The sequence below is a fragment of the Cryptomeria japonica genome, chromosome 11 (genome assembly GCF_030272615.1).
Source record: "Cryptomeria japonica chromosome 11, Sugi_1.0, whole genome shotgun sequence".
Taxonomy (NCBI): Eukaryota; Viridiplantae; Streptophyta; class Pinopsida; order Cupressales; family Cupressaceae; genus Cryptomeria; species Cryptomeria japonica.
The window spans coordinates 590,324,027-590,335,624 of NC_081415.1; positions in this window are offsets into that span (position 1 = coordinate 590,324,027).

The window sequence follows — 11,598 nt, forward strand, 5'->3', positions numbered from 1 at the left end:
ATTGAAGGAATGAATGAAGAAGTTGGATTGAATGAAGGAAGAGGGTTAATTGAAGAAGAGGGATTGCCCCCATGACTAGTGATCATAGGAGGAATGTCTTGTATTGAAGTAGTCATTATGTTTGATGTAAAAGTAGGTATGCTAGCAATAGAAGTCGTCAAAGGAATAGAACGATTGTCTTGAGTAGGAGGTTGTGTATAACCTAAGGTTTCGGCACAACTTTTCATAGGCATCACATTCGAATCCACAATGTGTGCAATACCACGCAAAATATCAATTCCATTCTTATCACTTTGAAGCATACGTTTTAGACCCTCAATTAAAGGAAGAGCTTGACTATCAGGGTATTCTTGAGACATCCATTGTCGAAAATCGTCAAATTGGTTATCCAATTTTGAAAGTTGTTCTACAGAAACCTCATGGAGAGCTTCTTCATCATTAAGAGGATTAGAGGAATTACCCATGTCCTCGTTAAAAAGGCCATTCAAATTAGGTTCCATCTCCTCAGTAATTAAACCTTGGAAGGACTTAATTCTAAGGCTTCGTCTAACGGGAATAGTGTAAGTAGAGCTTATTGTTGTAAAACTCATGCACTAAAGAAAGAGAGAAGATTTTTTGAATTTTAGAGGTAGCAAATTTCAGTAAAACCAGCCAATCTTCTAGATTTAAGCTGTTAAATACAATCAAGACAATCTCCCGAAATTTCGGAAAAAATGTCCGGGACCGTGGCGCTCGGGGTGCGCACGGTCCTCGCAACTTTTTTCGAAATTTGCAGGGATGAAAGTTATGATGATTTTACAGCTAACCTAAAAAAATTGAGTGATTTTACGATCTGTAGATAGGCCAAATTAAAGTTGCAATTTCAAAATTGAACCCTACCAAGATTGTCGAAAAATGCAAAATTTGAATTTTGAAAAAGAGAGGGAAACTGAAATTTTGAATTTTATGATTTTAGAGGGAATACCAAAAGCAATGCAAGTTTTGAAATTTGAAAGTTGACTCAATTTCACGCAAAATTCAATTTTGAAAGCGGAAATCAAAGTTGTTGTAATTAAGCACTTAATTTCAAAAGTCACAAATTGCAAAAATTTGAATAAATCACTGAAATTTCGAATGAATGCCAACACACTTTTCAGATTTAGGATAGTAAGAAACACAATTTTGACACAAAATTTCAATTTCGATGGTTTTTGAATGATTAGGAGCCTTAATCCAAGCAATCACAAGACCAACTTTGACTGTAATTTTGAAGGTGTTAAAATTGATAAAATCAGCCAAAATTCTGGATTTTAGCAGAAAAATACAGTAAGATCTCGCTCTCGAAATTTCGGAAAAAATGTCGGGGACGATGGCGCTCGGAGTGCACACAGTCCTCGCAACTTTTTTCCAAATTTTCAGGGATGAAAGATATTATGATTTTATTGCGGAATCCAAAGTTACAGCTGATTTGGAGATGTTTTGATCAGTGAAATTGTCGGACAAAGGTTGAATCAAGAGGGTTTCAAAAATTAGGGTTTTGACACTTAACCACTTAATTTTCAGAATTAAAGCACAAATATGAATTGATAATTTGTAATAGAAGGGCAGATCTGAAACAAGCATCAACAATTAAACATTTCACAAGTTTAATTACTAAAAAGAAAATTTAGGGTTTTTATGCAATTAACCTCTAAAATTTTGCAAAAGATCAAATATGGAAATGTAATCAAGGAATCCAATTTTCGGATCTAACTATGAATAATCAGAAAGGATGTTCACGTCGGGTTCACCAAAATGTAAAGCGGAAAATCGCGATCGAACCCTAGTTGCTCTCCCCTCTTCCAACTCCGAGGAGAGAGAAGGGAGGTTCACTAGGGTTGATGGTTTTCACTTAGGGGAGAGACTTTACATTCAAAAGAGGGGTTGAAACCCACAAGATCCAATCCCACACAATGCAAGATTGGATGCTAAATGTGTTTCAAGGGTTAAGAAAGCAAGGCTACCCTCTTTTGTAAAGAATGTTGATAGAAGAATTAAGCTAGGAATGCATAGAAAGTGACGAAGATTCGCTTATAAACTGAGATAGGGATATAGGATGAAGCTGCGGACCTGGAATTAGCAGTAAAATGTCGATACGGCGTTGTCCTGCAAATTTGAACAAAAGTTGTCGGGACGATGGCGCCCGGCGTGCACACGGTCCTCCGAAAAATCCGCGAAACGAAGGGGGATCTGTTCGTCTCTGCACAAGGATTCCAGATCTTCAATTTCAGCCGCGTACCTGCAACCTACACACAGAAAAGCGAAGACGATTGGGGGGTTAGGGATTAGGGGTTTGCCCTTAGGTCAAACCCCGGTTTTGGAATTAACCAAGAAATGAGAAATTGTTGTAAATGTAATGTAAAACAAGTACTAATACCTTGTTGTAAGGATGTTTGTATCCTTATGTGCGAAGGTATAGATGTTGTTGTTTGTTGTATTGTTGTATGTTGTATGTGGCATGTAGTATGTGATCTCCTCTTCAATGGTTGAATCCTTGTCTTGAATGCAACACTTAGCCTTGAATGGAGACTTAGAATGATCAATTGCCTGAAAGAATGTTTGAATGCTTGAATGCTTGAGTATAGTTTCCACGCTTTTTCCATCATGTCGAATGAAAGAGGAAAATGTAGTTTATATACTTGTCAATTAGGGTTAATAGACTGATTTTCCCGACCTTAGGCCGACCAGGAAAGATAATTTTCCAATTTGCAAACATAAAGACCCGAAGTCCAAAAGAGACCGGGCCCAAAATAGGACCCAGGGACCAGGGCGCCCTGGTCCCACCTCCCGGGACAGCAGGGTGCAAAGGAGGTTCAGGCCAGGGTGCAAGAAAATGCAGTTTTTGGTGTCATAATCAGGTTTCGGGGTCTCCATTCAGGTTGCGTGTTGCGTCGCCATCGTGAAGACCGAAATGCAGTCGAAATTGCAAGTGTCGCAATTTTAGGACGCTACATTTTGTCAATGTTTATTATGTGTGAGATTTGTGATGTTATTAAATTGTAATGATTTATGTTCAAGCTAAAGTTATCATTTTAAAGTTAGGTAATTTTTATTCATTTAAGTACTATAATGATTTCTTATATTATTCTTCTTGTCATCTTATGACAACTCTTCATTTATAGAGTGACTTTTCCTTCCAACACCATTCCATTCCCTCTTACTTCTCACTCTCTTTAGAAGCTTTTTGATTAGCTTAAGAAAAAACTGGATACCATGCTTGTAGCTCTAATTCTATTATATTAAATATATGTTTCTTATGGACATAGAGATTGAATTTATTAATTAACCCAAAATAATCTATGGCAAGTAACCAATAAAAATTTAATTTTTTCAAAAAAATAAGGAAAATCAAAATATTTTTGAGTTGAGGTAATAGTTAATTAATCTTGGTCTAGTAAAATAGTATTGTAATAATCTATTACATATTAAAGCATCTTCCTACATTTATGTAGTACGCATGGGAACATTGTTGAATTCACATAATGTGGTGGATTTTGACTATTGTATCTTATTATTGGTAATAATATGTGACATGGTATTTTGGTGCAATTTATGGTTTTATTCTATGGCTGGTATATAGTGTAATAATCTCCATGACAATCAAGCATCATTATTAGAAGGGATCTCTTAAGAACAAATCAACTCATGGATACAAGATTGATTTAAACTGCCACTTCTAATGAAATAGTTGCCTTAAGGTTCCTTAAGTTAGTTTTGGGTAATAGTAGTTTTGTTATTCATGTCCCCTACATTAAAAGGCCTACATGTTGGAGGGTTTCATATTGATTGGTAGTACACATCCTTAGTGTAGCTTAGAGTGTAGAGATTATATGTTTTCTATATCCTACACATTTAAAGATTTGAATATATTGAAGTTCAAGGAAGAAGTGGTGGTAAATATGGAAGAAAATTATTATTGATGATGTTAAGAGCATTCATTCAAATCCTTTAGGATTTTTAAATATAAGCAATGAATAATTGAAACTAGTGCATTGTAAGTTGCTATTTCTTCATATTTTTTGTGTAGATGTATGGTAGGTGTTGACAACTTTCATGGTGATTCATAGTAAGCGGCAAGTGGATGTCTCTAGCATCTTCACAAATCTATTATTTTTTAGATATAAGATCCATAGAGCACATGTGGCATAGGAAGGATTTATTTCATGACGAAATAGGTTTCATTACTTGATCGCATAGTTGGTAGTGTCTTGACAAACATAATGTAGAACTCTAATGCAATAGAGGTTGAGTACCTAGTGGATTGTAATTTGGTATAGTAAATTCAAGATTTTGGCATTATTGAGTTTTTATATCCCTTGCTATTTATGATTTTGTTGGTTATGGTTGTGGTGTTTGTAGGGAGACATTTATAAATTTATATCTATTTTCACTAATTTTTGGTTTATGAGTGTGTAATGGTAATTTAATGTTCCTTCATACTTGTGTATAAATACTTTATAATAGACTATTATGGTAATTTGTTCTCTTATGGATGCAATATTTTTATTATATTCATTTCATGGGGAATTTTCCTAATATAATCCCTAATTAATTAATCTAGAGAAAGATAACACTAAAGAAATAAATCTAGTTGTTGCCTTTATTTTTAATTGAAAATTTTGAGATAAAAGACCAACTAGGGAGAACTAAGACATAATATTTGAAGAAACTAATAAAGGATTTATGATCAAGTAAAATTCTATTTTTCTATCACACTTTATGATAGGTTTTAAAACATATATAAAATTATTCATCATTATAACACATCGTTTATGTGACTTAACTAGTTCCAACTCAAAAAGGTAAGACCAGAATGTTTTGAATTAGTCTAAAGAGTAGTTAAATTGGGAGAGGGTCCAAACCCTTATATAAGAACCAACTAGGTGGAAAGAGGATGTCACAAGTAGTGAGACAACCAAAACCAAAAAAGAGAAAACCCTTTTTTAAAAGAGACTCTTTTGACTAGTGCATCAAACCGACAAGAAAAAGGGTCTTGAACTTACATTAGATTAAAAATTGACAGATCAAAGGGGTTTAAGTAAGAACCCCAAACCAAATTCCAAAAAAAAAAGCTAAGACAAAAGCAGCTAAGGGAATAGACAACAACCAATGGGTTTCGAAAGGCTCCCTAAAACCTTTTCCCTATAAGACCACCTTGAACAAAAAATATCTCATATAAGGAAAGGGACCACTAAGATTTATAAACAAATTGGGGTTGGAAGGCACCTAGAATCCTTGAAACAATACAATCAACTAGACATTCCTAGAAAACGCTAAGCACAACACAAAGTGTAGTCAAGGAATGATCTAGAACATGAATGACCAATCACCCCTAAAACTATTACTAGCAATAAGCCTCTACAAACACAATGATTGGGTACATAAGAGCAAGAAAAACTCCACAACTTACCTCAATAGGACCAGGATCACCTTGATTGGCAGAAGCCACCACAATCTAGGATCTACAAAACTAACCTCAACAATAGGAACCAAAAGACTTGTAGGAGAAAACACAAGGGAAGATGCCCCCTCCAGTAACCTAGATCTTAAAAAAACCACTCCCAATAAGCATTGAAAAGGAGAGCCACCAACCAAGAAGAAAAAGACTGTAGCAATGAAACCCACAACCCAGGCAACTGCGAGGAGGAAGTCACACTAGAATGTTATTGGAAAGAATTTTAAAACTATCAGGACACATTCTAAGTACACATAATAAATGATGCAATAATTTGAACCTAAAATTTTCTATCTAAAATAGATATAGCCAAAACATTTTGGAAAGAGTTACTAATAAAAATGTGTAGTAGTGCTTGGTGCCAAGTTATAAACTTTAAGATATTATTTGAAAATGCATAATTATCTCCACTTAAATTCATATTAATAAAAATTTTGAGAAGCAAAGAATAAACTCTCATAGATCTAAAAGCACAATTTTTAAAACTACCAAGTTTTATTATTGTAATTAATGTTAATATTTTTTACATTTTTCTACAAGTAACTCATTAGTGCCCAAACACAAGGTTGATTTCTTTCTCAAATAGAAAAAATAATTGTCTCATTTTTATATGAATTCAACCGCCGTTGTAGATAAGTAAATCAAGCTACCCATATAATGCCAATATGAGAATCAACCAAATTGAAAATACTATGGTCTATGACTCGTCTTCGAACATAGAGTATAAAGATTTAAAATTAGAATTTCCATAATGATTGTAATGTTTGTTTTCATGTACCCTTTCATTAATTGTTAAAGCTTGTGCCTCATTTGAGTATTTTCAAACAAATGCTTGATTTACTCACTCTACAACTTCACATGGTAAATAATTATGGGAAGCTAGTTTTTAAATCCACTTTCATTAGAAGTTATTATAATTAGGATTTGATTAACTCTATAGGATTATTATAACTTATCTCTAAATCAATATTAAATAATGATATTCATTGTTTTACTCACTTCATTTGGTTGATCATTGGCACATTCCTATTTATAGTTTATTACTATTTTAATTGTCATCCTACTCCTCTTCTTCTCTAGAAATACTATTAGAATGGGTGAGATGGAAATAAATATAAGGATTTACATGATTCCATAAAAATTATAACCACTCATTCTAGGTAAAACTGATTCCACCTTACTAGCATACATTTTCTCTATGTATTGGCCTCATGTTCAAAAGGCATTTCAAAGTTATTTTAGATGATCTTTTTCAAGGTGACACCAATACACTTTAATGATTTAGTATCATCTTTGATTTCCACTCTAATTATATGAACTCAGTGTATGATATAAACTTTCAAAATATATTCTAACCACTGGTTGTCTAACCACTGTACATTTAACTATATATTCATATTTTTCACTTTAAGTATTATATATTTATTATTGATGATCTCTCACCTATTACTTTAAAATTGTATTGAAAAATGTGACACACTAATGAGAGAATATTTCTTGAGATAGTATCATTTTTTGAACGTTTTCATTGATCAAAGAAAACTATCAAGTTTTAAAAAATAGCCTAATATTTTATATTTGAAATTTAAATAAAAATATGAAACACATTAAAAATTCTATATTTGGTTTTAACCCAATTTCAATATTTAAAATATATGTCTCTTTCACACCATAGTCTAACTCTATTTATTTCCTTTATTATAATGTGTCATGGTACTCAAATTTCACTTAAGTTAATTTTTTAGTTCATATAACTCTAGGAAACTAGAATGAGGGACTTGTCCAAACAATTATAAAATGTAATTGAACTAAAATCTAATGTAGGAAACTAAATTAATTAATAAAAATTGAGGTTGATCCAATCTTTTGTAAGCATTATAAATTAATAAGACATTGTGCACACAAAAATATCGATAGAATATCCCATAAATTATTAAGAAAAGAGTTTGAAAAGCATAAGTTGTACCTAAGGAATTTTGAAATAAAAAACCCCCCACAACGTAAAACATTATAGAAAATAAGGAGATTATAACTACCCTACCAAAATTAGTTGACCTATTTCCTTCAAGATGACTTGCTCTTCTAGTTTGGTGGAAGTTAAGGAAATTCCTCTTGGAATATATAGATGTTATTTATATTTAGTTTGGAACAAAGAAAGGTATGTAAAGAGATAAGGGAAGAAGTTGAGAGGTAGAATGAAAGTAGCGTGACATTGTGAAGTCTTAAATAAAAAATGTGAGTTGAGAACAAGGAATATGAAGTGGAGTTCAATCTAAAGGAATATAATAATGTAACATAATGTAGGTAATTAGACTAATTTATAATTAAGAATCTATATTATTGTATAATCTATGTTTGAATTGTCATAGTAAGTGTGATTAAATGGATGTGAGCATACGTGTAGGAGAGCCTATTAGAAAAAGTGAGAAATTTTAATCATTATTATAATCATGTAAGCTTAAATAAATAATTCCATTATGTTCATATCTTGTAATCAGGCGTTCTGTGAGACCATATTTCTCTATGGCATTCTGTCAAGCAATTTACGTGCCTTGTGTAGGCTTACACATTTTGCATACATTTCTAACAAGGCATTGCAACTACACCAACTGACAAAATTCCTCTACCATTTATCTTGTGATGGATGTCTACACCCTATTCCAAAGCTCCCATTTTCGCACAGGTTGGTGGATGTTGGCAGAGCATTTGGTTGAAATCATCTCACCCTTTACATCAAACTCATTTTGTGCATAGCCCGCAATCATAGCATTCCATGAGTCAACATTTCTTGGAGGCATTTGTTTGGTCAAACAGTTCACATACCTCATCGGTGCTTCCACATTTTGCATAAATGTCTAACAAAGGATTTATGACAGTAATAGAAATTCCCATATCATTTTTTACTATAATAAGCCATTATGTTATGGTTTGATGGATGTCTACCCTGTTCAGAAGGTACGATTTTGGCATAGGCAGGGAGTACGCTGGAAATAAAAACTGATGTGATAGCAACTTGCTTATTACATACGGTAAAACTTTTAGGCGGGAACAATTCAAATTCGAATGTTAACAATGGTGTTCATTTGAACGGAACGGACGGGAATGTATGGTTAAGCGAAAGGACTGGGCCCACAACCACCTAAGATCAGAGCTTAGTGTGTGATGTTTAAGGCTAGCCTCTTTAATCAATCAAATGTGTGGTTATCCACCATATAGCTTGATAATTGTAAGTCTGGATAGCAATACCACCATGATGTGGTTGTTTGCTTAAATTTTTCGCATTGCATACATTGTAGAACTGTGTAGCTTGCCACCAGTTAGAGTTTCAATCACAAATGCTCTCTCTCACCTTGTCCACATTGAATGTGAAGATTTATGCATTTCATGCAAACATTGCAAACATTCTAAGAATTCCAGTTGCAAGAAATTACATTTAATTGGTCCTAAAATCCAACTGAGATGATTCCCAAAATCAACCTTCAAGGATTACCTTTACCCTTTAGTTGCTAGTCAAGCTTTGGTTCCAAAAGTTGCAAGTGTACACTAGAGTGTGCATAAGACACCAAAGCACAAGGAAGGAACACTACTGCATCTAGACAAACATGACATTGTGTGCTCATATCTCAACACATAATTGTAGAAACAAAGTTCTATAATCAAAATGCAATGACATCAAAAACCTCTCATCGTTTTCTCAACAATTTGCAACTTTGTAATGTCCCTACTAGTTAGAGATCACTGTCCTGCAAAACAGATTGTTAGAATACAAAATATATATATATATATAATCTGACTTGCAATTAAACTTCAATTACTTAATTAAAACTAATCTCAATTCTTATTTAATAAAAAGGATACGAGTGCAGTACTAAGACATGTCCTTAGGCGGCTGTGAAGCTCACCTTCTTAGAACCCATCTTGGTTTCAAGCCATGCCAGGAAATTGAAGGTTAATTCAATTCCTGTCTTGGATGTAATTTCTTAAACCCAAGCCATACAAGGAAATCGAAGGTTAATTTGATTCCTGTCTTGGATGTAATTTCTTACACCCAAGCCATACCAAGGAAGACCATCATATATGATCAATTCCTTGCCTTGGATGATGCATCTCATCATCCAAGTCTACCAGAGAGGACCGGCCAGATCCGTCTCTTCTTGGATGAACTTTGTCAACCAAGCCATAACATATATGCATATAGATATTCAGTATATATTGCCTACCAGGGATTATCATAATCCCTCCATTAGGCTAAGGGAATTTCCTCCCTATAGCCTCCATCATATAGTCACATTATTCATATTATATTTTACAATTCATTATCATTTTCCATTCCATAATTTACATCTACATTTACATATTCTTTAATCACTACTATTGTTCCTAAATATTTACAAATATGTTGCATACATACATATATTTATTTGTTACATACCCATGAGACAATATTACTGTACTACTATAAAGCTACCCCAGAGATTGGCATACTATCTCGCATACGATAGAATCCTCACTAATGTATATGTGTGTGGCACGTCCACACACGTATACATCCTCGTGGTGTGTAAGTTAATCGCTTACCTCTTTGCAATCCGCAATCCGCAATCCGCAGCTTGCAGTCCGCACTCTGTGATATTCTATCTTTCTTTAATCTATCAAGTACTTGCCAATTTATCATACAAATTAATTAAACTTATTCTGGTTAATTTATAAATCATTTATTTATTTATTAATTACTAATTGTATGAATCATTATGCATACTACGTTTCCAAAGATATTATATTAATTATAATTAATATATTAATATCTATTATTATATCAATACCTATATTTATAACCCTTATATTATTCCTTATTCCATTATTCCTCCTCTTAAATCTATTGTAAACTAAATCACTGACTTCTCACAAGTCTGTCATAAACTCTTCATATAAATATGAAACAAGTTCTTCACTTAGTCTACGGTTTGTTCTTTTATTATTGATTTCTGGTGTATTAATATTAGCTATTTATTAATTATATGATTTTTATTATATATTATTCTACGTACTTTCAATCTGCTCTTCATTCGCCCCTTTCAATTTGTTCAATCTATCTGAAAAATAATTTCAGAATTACTTCCCTTCCTTCTTCTCCGCACCACTCCATTACATGCCACTTTATATCTTTCATATGTCCTTTTACAAGGATTGTGTCTCCTAAGAAAGACATGACTTTTGATATATATTTGTTTTAATAAATAAATTACATTATTTAAAAGTGAATCACAACTCCTAGTTTATAATACAGTTTGCACATAAGTTGGTTTCTATAAATAATAACATTGTCCCATTCTATTGGAGAATCACATCTCTTCATTAACCTTGCTTTGGTGAAGGATAATAACATGCCTTTTTAGTGAGTCGCTATCTTTAATGAATAGGGCCTTTAATTAATTGTTTGTTTAGAACATCGTTTTGTCTTCTTTTAACGACAAAACACATTATTCATTTTGAATTGCAGTTTTCATATGTGGTGTTTGGTCAAAGATCTACGTTTGAACAAGTCATTAAGACTTGTATTATTTTATTAGTAAGACGACATTTCTAATCAGCCACCTTTACCAAGTCTAAAAATGGTGTGAGGTCAAAATAGAACATACTATAAACTGTAAGCATGTCGACTGTAGACTGTGCATGTTGTAATATAATATTAATGTTTATAACATAATATTAATTTATTTTATTTGAGTATTTCAATAATATTATTAGTAATAAAAAAAAAAATTTAAAAATATAATTAGTAATAAATATTAATATATATTAATTAAATAGTAATATTTAATAAACAAATAAATTTCAAATAATCATTTGTTGGTAATTATTGTATTAATTATTAATAATAATAATTGATTTACTTAGGATACATATAACGATCATGGAGGGGACATGACAAACTTTGCAACCATTAAATCAAACACGCCTTCTCTCATTTCCATTTTAAGCTTAAAATGAACGAATACAACCTCAACTCTATTTATTTATCTGAAATAAATCTGATGTGTTTTATTGCTTTACTATTAAATGAATAAACATTTTGGTAATTCAAAGTAAAACTATGTACACAGAAACTTTATTTTTAGTTATAA